The sequence below is a fragment of the Coturnix japonica genome, chromosome 1, assembly GCF_001577835.2.
Source record: "Coturnix japonica isolate 7356 chromosome 1, Coturnix japonica 2.1, whole genome shotgun sequence".
NCBI lineage: Eukaryota > Metazoa > Chordata > Aves > Galliformes > Phasianidae > Coturnix > Coturnix japonica.
The window spans coordinates 100,701,148-100,719,960 of record NC_029516.1 but is presented as its reverse complement, the minus strand read 5'-3'; the positions used below and the strand labels follow the sequence as shown (position 1 = coordinate 100,719,960).

At 41.0% G+C, this 18,813-nt stretch overlaps 1 long non-coding RNA gene across 1 annotated transcript in view; it reads left to right on the top strand.

Moving 5' to 3' along the window:
- The window catches only part of LOC107324726, a 45,382-nt gene extending 36,659 nt beyond the window's left edge, over positions 1-8,723 (top strand). The window contains exons 2-3 of the long non-coding RNA XR_001559545.2: positions 4,001-4,088; positions 4,597-8,723. This is a non-coding gene — a long non-coding RNA (uncharacterized LOC107324726). The remainder of the gene's footprint in view (positions 1-4,000; positions 4,089-4,596) is intronic.
- The last annotated feature ends 10,090 nt before the right edge of the window (positions 8,724-18,813 follow it).

The window sequence follows — 18,813 nt, the reverse complement described above, 5'->3', positions numbered from 1 at the left end:
GGCTCATCCCATACTGTGGTTCAGATGCAGGCTGTGCTGGTACTGGAAGCAATTGCTGTGCCAAGATGCAAGACAGGGTCCGTGGTCATGCTTCCCAGCAGCAGTAACAGTAGTTACATTGAGCATCATTGACTGTAGGAGTTGGGATCCCCTTTACCTCCCCCCAGAGAAGGGAAAGGCAGCTCAGGGAGTGTGGACCATGCATAGAGAATGCCTGGCTACTGGCATCTGCAGGTGCAGCGCTGCTAAGTCAGAGAAACGACAAAGAAAAGCATCACTCTTGCTGTGAGAGATGTAATGGGAAAAGTGATGTTTGGAAAATAGAAGTGTTACAAATGCAGTACAAGTTTAGGAAGGTAACCAGTGCCTCTAATAACAGCCAGCAGCATGCAGATAGCTGTGAGAACACAGTGCATGCTTGCGTGTACCACAGTAGGGCATGCACGTTATGCTTTCTGCCAGACAAGATTTCTCAATATGTTTCAAAGATAGCCTCAAGAAAAGCATTTTTAAGCAGTCAAAACGAGAAGCTAAAAATGCAAAGAACTGCACAATCACCAGTAGAAGTCAAGATTTAATGCCAGGTATTGCACTGCTTTCCAATGCATCTCTGTTATTTCCATACCGTGCACTGTGCTTAACAGTAGATACCTCAGTTATGAGGGTTAGTTTTGCTGCAGTGTTGCTGGAGGGCTCTAGGGCCTGAGATCCAGGTAATAACTGGCTCTTCAGTATGAGTAGCGAGGATCCATTGCCCTACATTATATTTTGCCATGCAAGTTCTTTGACTCCAGTGTCTTATCCTGAAAAGCTCTTTGTCATCTTTGCATCTGCTTTTGTGCTCTCGTTGAATACATTAGTGGTGCACAGGTGTTGCTGCTGGTGTCTCTGTATTTCAGAAGCTGAAGAATACCACTTAGCAACGTGAAACTATATGTTTTCTTTTTCTTCCACATATCTCTAACAATTATTTTTGAAGGTATCATATTTGTTTTTAATGCTGCTGATAAAACTGCTAAGTAATATTACGTCTCTTCTATTGTTGTATCTGTAGTTGATAGTGTTTTACAAAGATTATGTTTAAATGAACTTGTTTTTCTGTTGCTCTTTCACTTCTCAAGTTTTTAATGGAGATGTTTCGATTGCAGAATGATTAGAAGATTGTAAAAAGTTTTTTAATCCAGGCAGGTCTGCAAATGTTGGTAGGAAGTTCAGTAACAAGAGCTGAGTACAATCTAGAATTCTTGATTAGCAGCTTTAATCCTATTCCAGAAGGAACTACACAGATATCTCTCTGCACTTGTCAAAACCTCTACTGTAGTCATCATTTTTATTTATTTTACTGCATTATTCATGTCCTTTAAATTCAAGTCTTCTACACAGAAGAGCCATGTTTCATTGTGCCATGGGCTGAGTAGGTGAGATAAGCCCATTTTCCTGTGAGAAGGTGTTTCAGTGGGAGAAATAATCGGCTGAGGAAGAGAATAATTTCCTAAGTGGCATTTCATCTTTGCTGAATGTTTCCATGCATTTATTACATGACTGTCATCTCTCAAATTCAAGAGTTCCATCTAGAGGAATCCTTTCTCATGAACTTGGCTTTGCTGGCCTCTTAATGTGTCACATTCCCTGGCTGAAAATAAATTAATTCATTTTTTTCATCAAAGCTTTTTTTCCTTTTTTTTAAAAACTACTTACAGTTCCGTTGTATTACTACTTGCCGGTAGTCTTTGAAAAGACACTTTAACATCCTTATGCCCTGCTTGTACTTAAGACATTGTGCCTATGCTTCTGCTTACCAAGTGTGCTGAAGAAAGAGAGAAATTCTAGTCATGTCTGACTGTCACTCTTGTATTTGTAGCCTGGAAAGCTGCATGGCTCAGGTTTTGCATCAACAGAAATAAAATATATCCTTAAGCAAAAAATATTTGGAGCAGCTGAACAGACTCCGGCAACAGCAAACCATGTAATATTATAGAAAATACTGAATGCATACGTATCCACTGAGAACTGAAACTTCAGCAAATGGATGCAAATCTCCTTTCAGTTTGGTTTAGAAGTCTTTTTTTCTTAACCTGGAGAGAAATTTCCTACTTCCTTTTAGGGTGAGGAGTTAAGTTTCTGTTGACTTTTTATCTAATGAACTTCCTAGTCCCTTCTGCTGCTCAGGTACTCTGCTTGATCTTTTCTAATATTCCTTGTTTGTAGGATGCAGAGATAAAATACCTTGGTAATGTTTAATATTGAAGGCTTATATCTAAAACTATATTAAAAGGATCTTTGTGTTTGGGTGTGTGGAATTTGCTTGAGAAAGAAGCCAGCTTTCTAGATGTCAGAGAGAAAAATCTCTCTCCAAACCATGTTAGTTAAAGGGTGGAACCATACAACGTGGGCTGAAGACATTTCATTCTTGATGCTATTGGAGTTAGTTGCTACTATAGTTTTATTTGCTTACAAAAAATAGTTCAGAACAAAACAGAACAAAAAAAATTACTTTAAGCTTTCCTGTGTCTTTGCTTTCCCAACCAAAATTAACACACCTTCAGTATTCATATTCATGCTGAGCCTAACAGCGTTCTTATACTGTAGGAACTTTCCTGGGTTATCTGGGTTAGCAAAGCCTACAAGCTTAAGTTAGGAGTGCTTATAAAGAAAACTCCTTGATGTGTCCTTAAAATAAATAAATAAATAAATAAATAAATAAGTATATATATATGTAAATACAGCAAAGGTGTAGTTTGTGTGATGCTACAGTAGAGGATTGAAAGCAGACCACATAGGCAAGTAAAGGCAAGATGCCTGTGTTGTGTCTGTACTGTTTAGTAAATGAAGACCAAAGAAGCACTCAGTGTAGTTCTGTGGAACAGCCTGTATTTATAATGTTTGGAGTTAGTCCCTTAGCAGCAGATCTGTGCTGGAAATAGATTGAAACAATACGCGACAGAGCCTGCAAGGCATGACCTAGTAGTTTACTGGTATGGATGATCAGAAGGCCAGTGATTTCACTTGCTCCTTGGCTGGCTTTTGCTTAGAAGTAAGGATTTTCCCTTAATGACATGATTCACATGAAAAACATAGATACCTCTAAAAATACAGTTACCTGAATTCATCAAAGTGTAACAGGTAAAGTGCATTTCTCCACACAAGTAATTATTTTTCCTTTCAAGCTCAAAGTAACATGTATTAATTTTTACCTGCATACTAGAAGACTGATGGCACTTCTGCTTTTCAGCCTGAGGTGTATTTCAATTTTTATTACATTGTAATAAAATTACATTGTAATAAAAATAGAACTTCTTTACAGCATTGTCTTTAGTTTCATTTTCTGCTATCATTTTCTGGAAGTTTTAGATGTCAAAGAAAAATTAAGGTCAAATGCATAACCCTAAGCATAAAGTTGTTTGTATTTTTAATGAAATAACACCACGATTTGCAATCATACTTTAATTTATCTGATCTGACACCTGCCACCTTGTTTCTGCCGTGTTGGCTTGAGAGCTTTTTCTAGGTGTCTTCACTTTTCTCCATCTTCATTTTGCAAATAGCTTTGCAGTTAAGTAAATTGAGGAGTTCAGAAGAGGAAAAATGTAAGTGTTCATGATTTTCATTATTTGATTTACCCTACTTATAAGACACCAGCAACGTGGATATTTCTGAGTAATTGCATGCAATTGACTGCAATGAGAAGTTTGCTTAGAAGGTATTTCTGGAAAGGCCACCATTTCAATAAGGAATACTGGAGTATTCTGGCCTTTAGAATGCCCAGAATTGGCTAATAACTCAACAAAGCCCCAACAAAGGGCATGTGTTCAGCCATCAAAGTAACTGTGATCAGGTAAATTCTTCCCAGGCCTTTGTGGCTGGCATTTCCATTCAGCTTGCCAATGCAAGGTGGAACACTTCTACAATGAATTTCAGCCACTGACTACAAAATTGATCTTCCCATTTATCCTTCAAAAACTCCTCAAGAACTAGTTCACAGGTGCCTCTGGTTCTGCAGGTCACAGGCTGAAAGCAGATCTCTGCAGAAAAAGAGGAGAGTTTGTGACTACAATGAGTTTTGAAGGTCAGAGGACATGTCCTGGGAGGTGAGTTTCTGGAGGAGGCATCTCCTTTAGATATCTTAAGGTATGTTGAAATTAATCTGGGATAAAATGCAGTGGTAGAAATTTGAAGGAAATGTTCATCCTTTGAATCAGTGCAGGTGGAAATAATAATCTCCTTAATATTCTGCTTGGCACAATAGAAATGAAGTCTGAAAAATGCCACTATAAAGCAAATCTCAAAGTTGGCAATCATTGATTTCAAAGAATAGGATCTTTCAGTCTTTGCCAGAACTGTGATCTCATGCTGCGGCCTTGTAGTTAAAAGTCACTCTATAATCTCCAGGAAAAAAAAAAAAAAACCAGCAAAGAGACTATGCTCTTTTTCACTCGCCACTGTGTTACTGAGGTGATGAATTATGGTTCTGTGCCAGCAGAAGGTCAAATCTATGGATAAGTCCCAAACTATTCAGAAATAACTTACTCAGTGAAGGACATGTATTTATTTGCACGTATATTTGTTTCACTCACTAAGCATAATTTCACCTTGCAGGTAACACTATTTGCACAGGAGCATATCCGAAGAAAAACTGTGGTCCATAAAGAACTTCCCAAACAAGATAACTGCAAAGCAGATTTAATTGTGAGAATTTATTGCTCTTCAAAACAACAAGACTGCTTAATAATGGTGAAACAAGTACTGAAAATTCAGGAAGCAGGCAGTGCAATGTCTACAACATCCTTAGTTTTACCCCCTGTGTCCATACGTGCTCACTATCCATCAGCAGGAGATCCTAACTAGCTGTCATAGGAAATAAGACTCTAGAGTGTGTACATTTGCTTTTTGCATGATGGTATTTTTACAGAAATTTACTGTTCAACGAGTTTAATTTGTGGTCTAAACTGATAATAACTCCAGCCTAGAGAAGCATTTAAATACACATTAACAATAAAGTTAAGCACACTTAAAATGCTCTCTCAGTTGGAATCCAAGACCTGAACTTGAATCTCTCATGCCTGTGATTTAGTGTATAGAAGCCTCAAATTTATTTGCATGGTAAAGAGCTGATCGGTGCTATCTGTGAAATGCTCTTGTCTGAACTGCGGAGAAATCTCAGGAAAAACAGAAGAAGGAGAAAAGAAGTTGATCTGATGCTTCCATAAATAGAATGTGGAAAAATTCTGATGTCCTAATGGATTTTTTATTTTCCAATGGTAAGTGTATAATTTAACTGATAGAGAAATGTTTCACAGGACTGTGCTACTCAATTTAAAGAAAAGACAACCAAAAAATATACAATTCAAATGTTTTCACTGTGATGGGTAGTTACAGCTTTTGTATTAAAACAACTTCTAGGTTAGAAATGTCATTTTAATGATAACATATGACACGGACTTAATGCATTGATTTTAATCAAAGAGCACCTGGCAAGAGACTGTGAGTTTTGAGGGAGAAAATGTTTGTTGTACTTCAGCTCTGTTCTGAACCAAAACCAAACCAAGTCCTGGATTCTTAATGTTTAAAGGGAAGGCTTTTTTTTTTTTTCTTTTTCTTAACCTGAGTACACACATGGGATCAGGAGATCCTTTGAAGGAGAATGAATGAATTAGTAGAGGGTACCAAATATAAATTATATCAAGTTCCCTTCCCAAAATAGGAGCAGAATTTGAAAGGCTGCTTGAGTGTATCCATTGCCAATATCTGCCAAGAATATTCATAGAAGAAGAAGGGCTAGAGGCAGTTTACAGGGTGATCGTTGGAGGCTGAGGACTTCACTTTCTATTAGAGAGATACAAGGACAGAGATAGGAGACTTCTACATAAATTTGATTCATTTAAGACCCCAGATATATGTAACATATCTCTAGCCATCAAAGTATGATGGAATTAGAAACAGATAGTACAGTAGATATACCCTTCCCCAAAATTCTCATAGGGTTAAGCCAAGGGCAGAGATCACCTTGGTAACAAATGGGCCTCTTGGTAAAAAGATATCGCCTGTCTTCATTGTCAGCATGGCCAGTGGGAAAACTGTTTGCTTGTGCCTATTTTACAAACTACGTTTGGCCAAAACCTTTGGTACAAAATGATACAATTTACTAATTTTATGTTCTGTAAAAGCAGCTCCTCCTAAAAATCAAATATTTTCCTCTGACTGGGAATGAACCATGGAGTAGTGCAGAGAAAGTGTTGAGGTGTTCTAATGAAATTAGTTTTAAAGGGAAAATTGTTTTGGAACCTTAAATAATGGATCACTACCGTTACCGTATAATTATTTACTTACAGATCAGATTACTGTTTACTTTTGCCTTGGCATAATGTAGCTCTTCTTAGCTACAAAACCAAAATATTGATGAGTCAGGTAGCTAAAGCAAGAAGCAGAATTCAGAATGCTTTAAATAATGCCGGGCATTTTATGCAACATTTTATCTAACTAAAAATTAGTTCCCTACTTGATAGAAGAAAATGGATAACTCCTGAAGTAAAGTATCTTTTCCTTCATCAGTGCTATAAGCATTGGAAGGAAGGATGGCTCTGGACCCTGACTAAACTTATTTTCTGTATTAGTAGGTATAGTTACACATTTTGTCTAAGTATATAACAAACATATTTGGGTGAATTTCCCTTCTTTTAATCCTGCTAATTTTGAAATCCTGTCTCTTTTCACTGATGTTTAAAAATGAAAAACAACAAATACAACAGAGAACAGTAGCAGCAAACCTAATGAATTTCATCTTAGAGGTTTGCACAGACTTTAGAACGCTATTAGGAGACAAACATTGTCACTTTGTTTCCACTTCAGGAATTACAACAGGATTATACATGAATGTATACCAGACAGGAGGTTGCATACCATGTGATAAAACTCATCCTAAGTAACCCCAAAGTGTCACAATAGGATAACGATGTAGCTTGCCTGGGTTCTCCAAAACTGCCAAGTAAAGATGCTCACCTCTATAGACCGAAACCAGTGGCAGATGTCTCCACTTGCCTGACCTCTGCTAGCAGAGGGAGCTGGGACGCTGTGTTTGCTGTGTTCAGCAGCACGGCCAGCCACCAATGGTCTTTTATTTTTCTTCCTGACACATTGCTGATCCTTTAGCACTACTAGAAGAGGTCTTGTGCTTGGAAGCAGATGTAGGTATTTTCAATTAAAATGCTTTCATGGGCCCCAGAAGCTCTTTGGTGTTCATTCTCACTGTTTGGACATTAGGCACTTCACCTCATCTGTTTTGCCAGCTGCCTTGGGGAGATTTGCTTCTGCGAGGGCTTATCCTGTAAGTTAAAAGGCAACTGTTAAACTTGTTTGTGGTATGAGTTGCTTCGCATTGAAACACATAAGGGGCTCATTAAAATCCAAATGACAGAAGGTGGAAATCTTTCTGGCACAACAGCTACTGTGTCACAATATTGTTGATTCCTCATTAGCAATTTTCAGAGGTAGGCTTTTCACGGTAGGCCTGTTGTATGAAAATCAACCAGGTCAGAACATCTCAGAAGATGTTGTTGCAAGTGTTCAGCCTCCTACCATTGAGCTGGGAGATTTGTCTCTCCCCCTTCTCAAAGCATCCTAAGGAGCAGAAGCTGATCCCTTTTCTACTCCTTGGAAGTTTGCATGCCATACTTAAGCAGATATTAAAGGGCACATGCAGCTTCATTTCCTGTTCTAAAACACATGGGAGAATATCTTTTCTAATAGTCTCTCCTACTTTTCCTGTCATTTTCACTGAGGGATTAAGAAAATTAATCCCAAGGATATTTTGAGCTAACAACACTGAGAAGCAGTGGAAGTCTGTCATGGTTTTAGATGCTCTACACCACGTCCCTGTGGCATTAACTGATGAATCCTCACAACACTTTCAGAACTACAGCTTGTGCTAGGCACTATATCATCTACATTTCATCATGTATCCCAAAAAGAAATACATATCATATTTGGGGTTACTGAGTAGTTTATGTTATGTATGGTGCTTGCCAGACAATGTCTGGACACCAGGATGAGAGCTTGGGATCTGTTCATTGCTGTGGAGCAAATTCCATTTCCTCTGTTTTCCTGCTCCTCTTTAACCATTTTTTTGTATTGTTTTGTTTTGGCTTTGTTTGGTTTTTGTGACCCCTGTAGGGCAGGGATGCCTACCCATGCAGCCTGCTGTAGGGAACCTGCTTTGCAGGGGGGTGGACTCAATGACCTCTAAAGGTCCATTCCAGCTCTTACAATTCCGTGATGCCTCCTTTTACTCTGTACAGTGCTCACCAGCCATAGAACCATAGGATCTCCTTTTGGGCTGCTTAGTACTGCTGTAAAATGCATTAAGCTTAATAAAATGGGCAAAAGTTTAGCACAGCCCTAGTTGTTGTAAAGCCAGGAGTGGCTTTGTAGAACTTCCCAAGAAATAACTGATAGGATCTTAAGGCAAGGCAGCACTATTCTGTATCTTCTATAAATCTTACTTTGCCACACTTCTTAGACATTTTAAATATATCTTAGGAATACTCAAACACTGTGTTAGTGCTGTGCTTTCCTTGTATACATCAATATGTAAGGCAACTGAGTAAGTTCCTGAGTTACCATGGAGCTGAACTGCATAGGTCTTGGGAGACAGCGAAAACTAATAAAACAGAATGAGAAAGTAACTCCCCAGGAACTGGATTTTCAAAGTGCAAATAGATGAATGTCGCATCAAATATACTCCTGCCCCTTTCTGAAAAGCTAGCATGTCTGAGTGAACTTTGCTGGTCAGATTCCATTGTCGGGTACTTCCACGATGCAGAGCTGGAGAATTTTCTTTGCAGACAAAATGTAGCAAAGAATTTCCCCTTAGGTGAATTTCTTAAGCCTCTGTGTAAAAAGACCATTGGACTTTGCTAGTTCCTCTTGATGCCAACAGTCATGGCTTCTTCCTCCTTTCATCCCAGCAGGACCAGGGAGATGGTCATCCTGGGAAGTTGTATCAGGGGAGGTTCAGGTTTAGGAAACATTTCTTCTCAGTAAGAGCAGTGATGCAGAGACACAGGCTGCCCAGGGAGGTGGTGCAGTCACTGTCCCTGGAGGTGTTCAAGAACCGTGTGGATGTGGCACTGAGGGATGTGGGCAACAGGCATGGTGTGATGGGCTGCTAGTTGGACTAGGGAATCTTAGTGATCTTTCCAATCTTCATGATTCCATAATTCTACAATTCTATGATCAACATTTGCCCTTGTGGTCATCAGGGGGACTGCTCCTGCAAACCAGAGTTTGAGCATCACCTCTGCTCTTTGGCAGCTGAAGTGCAAAGAAAGGAAGGAACAACTTGGGAAATTAAAGCAGCTTCAAGAAAGGGTGGGATTCATTTTTTCAAGTGTGAGTATTTTCATGTGAACAAGAAGTCCAAGTCACTGGAGAGAAAGGCCTGATTTTAAGCCTTTATTTTTGGCTGGGACGAACAGCAGCATATATTCCTGTATCTATATTAGTTAGACGGCCATCAGCTATAAGGAGACTTTGGGATTTCTTGCTGTGCTGTGGGTATCTGTACTGTGGGGGATGTGCATGCAGGGCACTCTTCCCCAGTGGCCTCTGGACAGGCCATTCAATGGTGGTGAGCATTTCATCCTGAGTGTGCCTACGGCAGGACTTGGTGCTTGCTTGACAGTGTGCCCTCTTGCCATTGTCATCTCTTCCCATAAAACTGGTGAATGTGAGGAGGGAAGATAAAACACAGAAGATGGGAGTGGGGATTGGAAAATCTCTGGAGTTAAGAATGTTACATTCTCTCTTGCAGAAAGAAACTGTAAAAAAGCTTTTTATTTTTTCCATTTCTTTGGGGCATTTTATAAATGACTGGGTGGTTTAATTTGTTTTCAGATCCAAGCAGCTTTGTTAGCCAAATTAACATAGATTCCTATGGGCTTTGAGGGAAATAATCTATACTCCCATGGATTTTTCCAAAATGTCACAACAAGCCTACGGGAAAATTCCACAGAGATGTATCTGATTTGAGTGAGGCTAGAAATTAATAATCTCAGGTAGATATTAGGAATGCTTATCCTTGTGGGTCAAGTCTTGCAGGAGAAGAAAGCAGCTGATCAGCTACTAGCCACCAATTTTTTTTTTTTTTTTCTCCTATGAAAAAAGGCTCACATCAAGCATCTGGTTAAAATACTGTGTTGGACTCCCTGATGACATGTAAAAGGGACATCAGAAGCAGCCAATATTTTGCAGAAAAGGTGTTGGCTAATTTAACCAATGCCTTTTTTCATCCCCTTGGTGAAAGGGAGATTGTCACCTGAGGAGGTGATTAGAATGCTGATGCCATTCCATCGTGGCCTTTTCTCTTTCCCGCAGAAGGGGGTTGGTGGGGATGGGGCAGCTGCTTTTGGTGATGGGAGACTGCTTGTACTCAGCTTCTCCAAAAGCAGTAGCTGCTAGTGGCACTGCAGGGGACAGGATCAGGGCACTCCCATATAGTGCATCTTGATAGATGCAGCTATCAAGAACTTGGGTAGTTGCTCTTCTATTTCCGTGACTATACCCATACTTACTAGCATGGGTGCTACACAACGCAACAGCTGGCCATGGAGTCCTTGAGAGCAGGGAAACCAGGTGGGACACACCTGCATGTGAATTGGACTGCTATGTACTGAATCCTCTTACTGTTTAAACATGGAGAGAAGGTAAGAGTGTGTCTGGCCACCAGGATGCATGGATATGCTGTGCAAACTAATTGTGGAATGCCACCTCTCCACTCTAAGAAAACCCTGTGGAGAAAAAGATCTTACCTGGGTACCTTTAATCACACCAGAAATCATGGGGAATGTTTGATAATGGAACAGATTATTTATTATTATTATTATTTTGAGAAGAAAGCAATTTATGTTACTTGGGAAAAAAAAAGCGAACAAACAAGAAACTTCCTCTCCTCAAGAACTCTTTTCTCTGTGATCTATTTGAGAAAGCAGCTCCAAGGAACAAGGAGGTCTTTTTTTTTTTATGAGAAAAGGGAAAAACTTCTAAGTGACTAGACTACAGTGCTGTAACTTCTTGTGTACTGGCTTATATTAAAAACCCACGAAGGCCATCCAGCTATCTTGGGAAGCATCTAACCCCTCATTACACTGAAAAGTAATCCTTCAAGACTCACTTAAACCAGTGAACTGAAGGATTATGTTCATTGTAGTGGGGAAGTTCTGCCTGTGGCTGATCAATCTTCTGATAGCAGGCAGACCCTCAGACAGGGAGGAAGGAGGAGCACAGTGCTATTTTTGAACTTCATAAAGCTTCCACATAATCCATCACAAAAATTGGTGGATCATGAGGGATATCAGTTAATTTAGCTAGAGTTCAGCTGAGTTTGTTTTTCCTGGAGAAGAATTTTTGCTGCGTCCATGAGGGATTTGGAAATTATTTTTGCTGAACAGAGGTTCCCATCCCCTTCTTGTTTTGAGGTCATAAAGGCCCCTGACAAAAGAATGATCCTGGGATGTACTGAAGTATTCTGGCAGTTTTAAGGGATCTGTGGGCATAAAATATCTTGTTTTGTAGAGAGAGCTGACCTTGGTAGTTTATCTTGTTTTTGCAAAGACTTGTTTTGCAAGCAGGTGTTCCACTTGGGCTCTGTATCACATGTTGGCCACGCGGGTATGGTGTGCAAGTGGAAAAAACCCTGCAGACCCTGGGGAGAATAAAAGCAGGAGAGAGGCTGTGGTGGGTGAGAGAGGAAAAGTGCACTTTGAAGCAGGGGATGCCCTGCTGACACTACCTATTGAATCCATGGCCACTCCTTTCCTGCGGTTCACTGTCTCTCAAGGGTTGGTAAGTAATAGTGCATTTGCTTATGGAGTTTCTGCTTGCCACTTACTGGGATTATCTAAAACGGATGCCCATGTGAGTTTGTGTATGCTGAATAAAACTCATAACACTCTGTGCACAGTTTGCTTGCCTTGGCTCCTGAGACATGCTGTTTCTCACATCCAAACATACCCTGAAACACTTTTTTAAAGATAGACAGCAAAATTCACTTGGCCTCAAACAATTTGTGAATTATAAGCAAATACGAAAACCAGTGAATGGATTCAGAAAACAGGCTGGGGAAGCATAAAATAACAGCCAGACAGTTACGACCAGCATGAGATTATGATGATCAACAAACTAAATTATTATTGTACATCCCTAAGTAGCCTTTTCTGGCAGCCCCATAACATATGTAACACAATGTACCTTCTGCTCTTCCATATCTTTATAATTAGTTGCCAGTAATTTCTGTCCTCATCACAGTATTTGATGTGTGTTGTATTCTTGCACCAGTACAGAAACAGTCAACATATAAAATTTACATTCATAGTGATTGCAGTTGCCTCAGTTCTGAAGAGTTTTTAAGCTCAAAAGTTGGAAAACAATATGGATTTAAGTTTAAAATAAGGAAGATGCAATTAATATAATTTAATTGACCATTAAAAATCCTAACTTCAAAGGAATTAAAACCCTCTCTATGACATACTGTCACTTCATAGTCCATTTGATATAGCTTGAGCACTTTTATCAGCAAAGAATCTTACCAAAGGCTTCTTGAAGACGAGAGAGAATTAAAAATAAAAGATCAAAGTGTGCAAACAAATCGTGTTAATAACCTTCGGCAAAAGGGGACCGTTGTTTAATTAAATATGAAGCCAACTAAAACAAATATTTGAAAACACTGAAGTAGGATCCCACTGTAGGTTTTGGCAGGGTGTACTGTGAGTACTGTAAAGACATCTTCGTCTTGTTGTTGATAAGAACGGACACTGCATGTAGGGTTTTTCATGGCACCTTTCTTCAACCAGCATTCTCCTTTTCCAGTACCACGATCCCAGATGGCCTCATAAATCAGCAGCTAATTCAATACAGTTGAGAGGCAATGAGCTTTCAAATACTGTGTCAAACCCTTTGGCTCAGCATCAGTTCCAAGCGGTGCCTGCTTGTCAGAGGGTGGACTTGACCAGCTCCATATCCCACACCAGGATACCCCATACCTGTCATCTGGAAGGTGTGAACAAGTTTCTCATGCCTTCTAGACAAGGTTCAAGAAGAAGAGTTTACATTCTAGATTTTTGTAAATTCAGTTGCCACTTAATGGTATGAGTACTACATATTTTGAGGTAGCGTGTGAAGGCTGTGGCTGATTTGCCTTTATCTGGGTTTAAGCAATACAAACTGCTTTCTTGGATTTAGAATAATAGACTTAAAAATTCCCATTTCCTGCAAATGAGTGAAAATAAACAGACCCAACCTCATTTGAAAGAACGCAAGTACAATAGGCCTTCATTTGTAAGAGAAAATAAACTCTGCTGATCCCTTGGATCTGGGACTATAAACAGCATCCCTTTTTTTCTCTCAGGGCAGTGCACCATGTGAGTGCATGGCTTGAACATCTTCAAAATAAACAGCTAATCACCCTTTCTGGCCTAATTAGGTTATATCCTGGCCCTTGGCTCTAGGCCTCATGCAAGTTCTTTTTTCCAAGTGGTGTTGAGGGAATCTGCTCCTCTCCCAAGAAAGCAAGCCATCCAGCGCTCTGTTTGTTAGTTAATATTTGCTCCCTGAGGACATCCAGCTTGGGGATCTTCCTTGAAATTCCAGCAGGACTTTTTTTGTTCTCCTGCCAGGAACAAATGTAATACTGTTGGGGCCGAAGCAATGGGAGGATGAACAAAATTTTCCTCCTCTCCCTTTTTTTCTGGTTTTGGGTTGTCTCCCTTCTTGTATGTATCAGTAAATTGTACCTTGCTCAGAATTTCATATGGGAGTTCATTCACTCCCTTCCACACAAGTGATTTATCAGTAGTACACTTTAACTGTCAGCATCCTGTGCAAATGGTATTTAATTAATCTGCAAGAATTGCACAGGGCCACTGCTATTACCGTCACATTACAGGCAGGGGACTGAGGCATGGATGTGTTGCATGGCAAGTTCAAGCTGACACTTTGCAGGGGAAGCCCTGAGAACACAGGAGTTGATGACTGATGCTTGCAGGCCAGATCTTGCACACTGTGGAGTTGTTGTGAGCGCTATGATTAGCAGGCAGAATTAGCACACAGAAATAAGCGGCAAAGGCCAAGTGGGCTTTTCTAGGTCATAACCAGACCCAGAGAAAACAGCACAAGCAGCATTCACAACTTAATTGACACATTCACACAGTTGCAGCATCTCTACAGTGCCATTTGGGCACCTGGAAGAGATGGGGTGGCTCTTCCTGAGCTATGTGCGCTGGAGATCTTGACGATGAATGCAAGCCTCCCTTCCAGCCAAATTAAGAAACATATATTTAGGCACCTAGAAAAGTAAAGAGGCACTTAATAGGATTTTCAGAAATGCGTAGGCAGATTAAGCACCCAGCTCCCATGGAAATCAATGCTGAGACAGCATATTAAAAAAACAAACAAACACACCACAAACCTTAGGTTTCTCAATGCTGTTACAGCCTGGTTGTTTTTCAGGAGGTGAATAGTGAACGATCTGTTGAAGATAAGCCTTACAAGAAATAAAGCTCCCTGGTGGCACCAAGCTTCCAAAGCCATAGGAAAGAGTTCTTATGCTCCTGCAAAAGCTGAATCACACTGGGCTGTGAGAGTAAAAGAGCAAGCCTTAGAGGGAGAGGTAATGAGTACTGAGTGCCTGGGTACATGTGTGGGAGACAGCAGGGCTTCTGCAGTAATGCAAAGCTGAGCAGACAGAAGAATCACTGGGTCGTCACTCCAGAAAAGGCTCTCACAACAGACATTTTGGGTACAGAGCTGGCTGAAAGGGGGCAGTCAGAGAGTCTGCATGTTGTTGGGTTGTGACAGCACTTTCGCTGTCCTTGGAAATAAGCAGATGTGTCCCAAAGAAGTACCTTGCTCTGTGGCCATTCTCCTCTGTGTAGACTGAAGCACAGAATCACATGATTTGGGCTGGGAGGAGGCTCAAAGCCCACACTGCCCCAACCCCTGCAATGGGCAGAGCTGCCCCCCACAAGCTCATGCTGCCCAGGACCCCATCCAACCTGGCCTTGAGCGCCTCCAGGGACGGGGCACCACGGCTTCCTTGAGCAGCCTGTGGCATCACCCCCCTCTGGGGAAAGAATTTCCTTCTAACATGTGACCTAAATCTCCTCTCTTTTAGTTTAAAGACATTTCCCCTTGTCCTAACACTATCTGCCCATACAAAAAGTCAGTCCTCCTCCTGCTTGTAAGCTCCCCTAGAGTTCTAGAAGACCATATTGAGGTGTCCCTGGAGCCCTCTTTTCTCCAGGCTGCACAAGCCCAGCTCCCTCAGCCTGTCTCCGTAAGAAAAGTGCTCCAGCTCTTTAAGCATCTTCATGGTCTCCTGTGGACTTGTCTTGCTTGCACTAGGGGCCAGGTCTGGATTCAGTACTCCAGATGGGGCCTTACAAGATCTCACTGGAAACTGAATTTTTCCTCTACCTGTAGTTTGCAGAATGTAACACTGTAAAATACACTCTCTGTCTTGTCAAAAGACTCACCTCCCACTCTGCCAAATAGAAATCTGTCCTTATTTGCTTTAAAGAGCAGGAGTGAGGGTACATACATTAAGGACCGTGAGGCACTATGGTAACTGGGGCCAATTAGCTCCTACCTAAGGGCACTTAGCTCCCAGATGTAGAATATCAGACAACTGTGAACATACAGAATTGCTAACAGATCACTCATTATTCTCCTCCTGAGACTTTTAATTGGGGAATTAACACATGGTATTTTTAGTGAGCATCCTCAGAACATTTATCTTCTTCTATGACGTATTGGTCCCTCAGGGAGCACTATTTGGGGACCAACTGCTGCTCGAGGTGACAGAGAGGAGTTATCTCATTTAGAATCCCCACTGACACCAGCGGCTGATACAGACAGAAAGCAAAAGATATGCATGTTGTAGATGTGCTCCTAAACGCATGAATAATCTTGGATGAATGAAACAATCTCACATACCTTTAGGACAGCTAACTCCAGCCTCAGCCTCATACTTCTGGTTACTAAAGTGAACTTGGCCATAAACATCTGCTGTGAAGAAGAGCAAAGGATATGAGATGCTGGAGAATTCAGAGCAGTTACAAATGTAAAATAGGCTGGAAGAGTCAGGCAAAGGAGGAGGTCAGCAGACAGCCTTCAGCTGGGGAAGTTCCAACTAATAAGGAGACAAGAATCCTGGGGATAAAATCATAGAATCACCAAATCAAAGAATCACAGAATGGTTTGGATTGGAAGAGACCTTAAAGATTACCCAGCCCCAACCCCTGCTTTGGGCAGGGCTGCCCCTGATCAGCTTGGCTGCTCAGGGCCCCATCCAACCTGGCATGGGCACCTCAGCCCAGTGACACAGTCTATCCAGATCCGTCTGAAGGGCCTCTCTACCCTTAGGCAGATCGACACCACCTCCCAACTTGGTGTCATCTGCAAACTTACTGAGGGTACACTCAATCCCCTCATCCTGGTCATCAATAAAGATATTAAACAAGATGGGTCCAGGTACCCATGCCTGGGGGACACCACTTGTAATGGGTTGCCAGCTGGACTTGACTCCATTAGCCATGACCCATTGGGCACGACTCTCTAGCCAGTTCCTTACCCAGAGAAGGGTATACCTGTTCAGGCCAAGGGCAGCCAGTTTCCCTAGGAGAATAGTGTGAGAGACCATGTCAAAGGCTTCGATGTTGCCAGGGGAGAGGAATTTTCTTGAGTTTCTGGGCTTTTTGCCTCATTATGCATTTATCATAAAAGTTAGGATCTTCTGACCTGACAGTAGCAGTGAAATGTATGTGTTGCAGTTCTGTGCCTACCCAGAAGGAATGCAAAAAGGAACTTTGATAAGCTGCCCATGTCTAGATTTACTTACAATCTCTTTGGATTCTAAGCACTGAATTATTAGTGTTACGCTAATAAAGTCCATTTAAGCTCACGGAATAGTCTCATTGTCATTTAAGAAGTGAATTTGGAGGTTTGCCAGCTTGCTAACAGGATATTAATCAGACGATACCTAGGGACCAACATCACTATATTGCTTTTAATCCTTTGACCAGTAAGGAAAACAGGAAGAAATCCATTTCCCTCCTTTCTTTGCTCAATGGGATAACCAGCTGGTATAGAGTAGCTGCAGCTCAGCTCAGCTTGGGAGTAAATATTTGGGTTTTAGCTGGGTAATTGAGAGAGCAGCACTGCTCTCTTCCCAGATGCCATACAGCCGGATGCCATCCATGCTCACAGCGGGGACTCCTGCAGGTCTGGCTCTAGGATTCACATAAAAATAGAAGAATGTCACCTTGCACTGGAAAAATACATAGCTTTTCTCAGACGTGCCTAGAGAGGAAAGATTTGTTCAACAATGCCAGTCCTTTCAGGGGGTGCCCACAAACAGTGTTCAGGACTAGATTTGTAACCCATGCACCGTGTAAGTGGGTTGCCCAAGTGAAACTGCCATTCTGCTGGGGGGCTTGGTAATACAATGTGGGTAGCTGGTTTGCTTGTTCCTGACCATAGGAATTCGAACATGGACATTAGAAATGTCCTTCTTATGGCTGCAGGCAGTCCTGCTAGGGCTGAGGAAGATGCCCTCTGACTCTACCTCCACCAATTGCTAAGGAGTCCTGGTCTACCTTTGCTGACCAGACTACACTGTGATTTGTACGGGTGTCCTGTGAGACTCATTGGTGGGGCTTAGGCTTGGGCTAGTCTTGTCTTGTTTCTGTATGCTCAGGTGAGGAATAAAATTTCTAATAATCTTTTTCCTTTATTGTTCAGAATGTGTAACTACTAAATTAAAGACACAGCTTTCAGTATAAGCCAACATAATCCTTTCATTATTGAAATGTTTTGTTATAGTATTTTGACCCCACTGTGTGTGTGTGTGTACAAGCACATCTGTGTGTAATTGCTGTTTAAATTATATTCCTTAAAACTGAGAGTATTTGCCTACTCTGAGGCAGAATAAAACAAATTATTTTATTTTCCTGAGTGGAAAATGCTTGAGATCTGCATAGTTTCAAAGCACTGCTGAGGGCACCAAAATGGTTCAGTGTCATACTACAATGGTATAATTTCTAATGGGCTAGCTAAATTACTTTCATCAGACAAAGAAATCCCTAACAGCGACAGTGCTATGTTTGCAAAGGGATGACTGGCATACTCGTTTCATACTGAGATCATGGAAGCACGTTGCTCCGGAGTTTGGTCCAGGTCAGTACACAATAACAACTGACTTTTCAGTAACACATCAGTAGCGTGCAACAAGGGTTGGTATCTCTGCTATGAAAACGAGTAGTCATTGAAAATATTGTCAATTAACTAAAAAAAAACAAACAACAGAATCAACAACAAAAAAGGCAGCTTTTTTGGCATTCTGCTTTTCCCAAGCTCTTTCTAAGATTGTGAAGGGGTCTTCACTGAAGGGTGAAGATTAGTAGGAGCTCACAGAGTTGGAGATATCTCCTCTCCTTAAAGTCTACTAAGATTATCACTGTCTTTCAGGCTTTGGACCAGTCTGTACATGAAAAAATTTCTTTATTTTTGGATATTAAACCCACTGAGAACCTCACGTGAAGGTACTTGTGGTCATTCAGTTGGTATTCATAGGAGAACCCTGGAAAAACCATTTGGTGTCCTATATTATCTCCTAAGAAGCAAAGTCCCTAAAAAGATCCCTGCTTGTGATGTAATTTGCTTATACAATAACCGTCTACCTCAGAACAAAGTCAGGATGGATGGAGCTTCCTATTATATGTGGGAGGAGTTAGGCAATGTGCAGAATGAATATGTCAAATAGTGGAG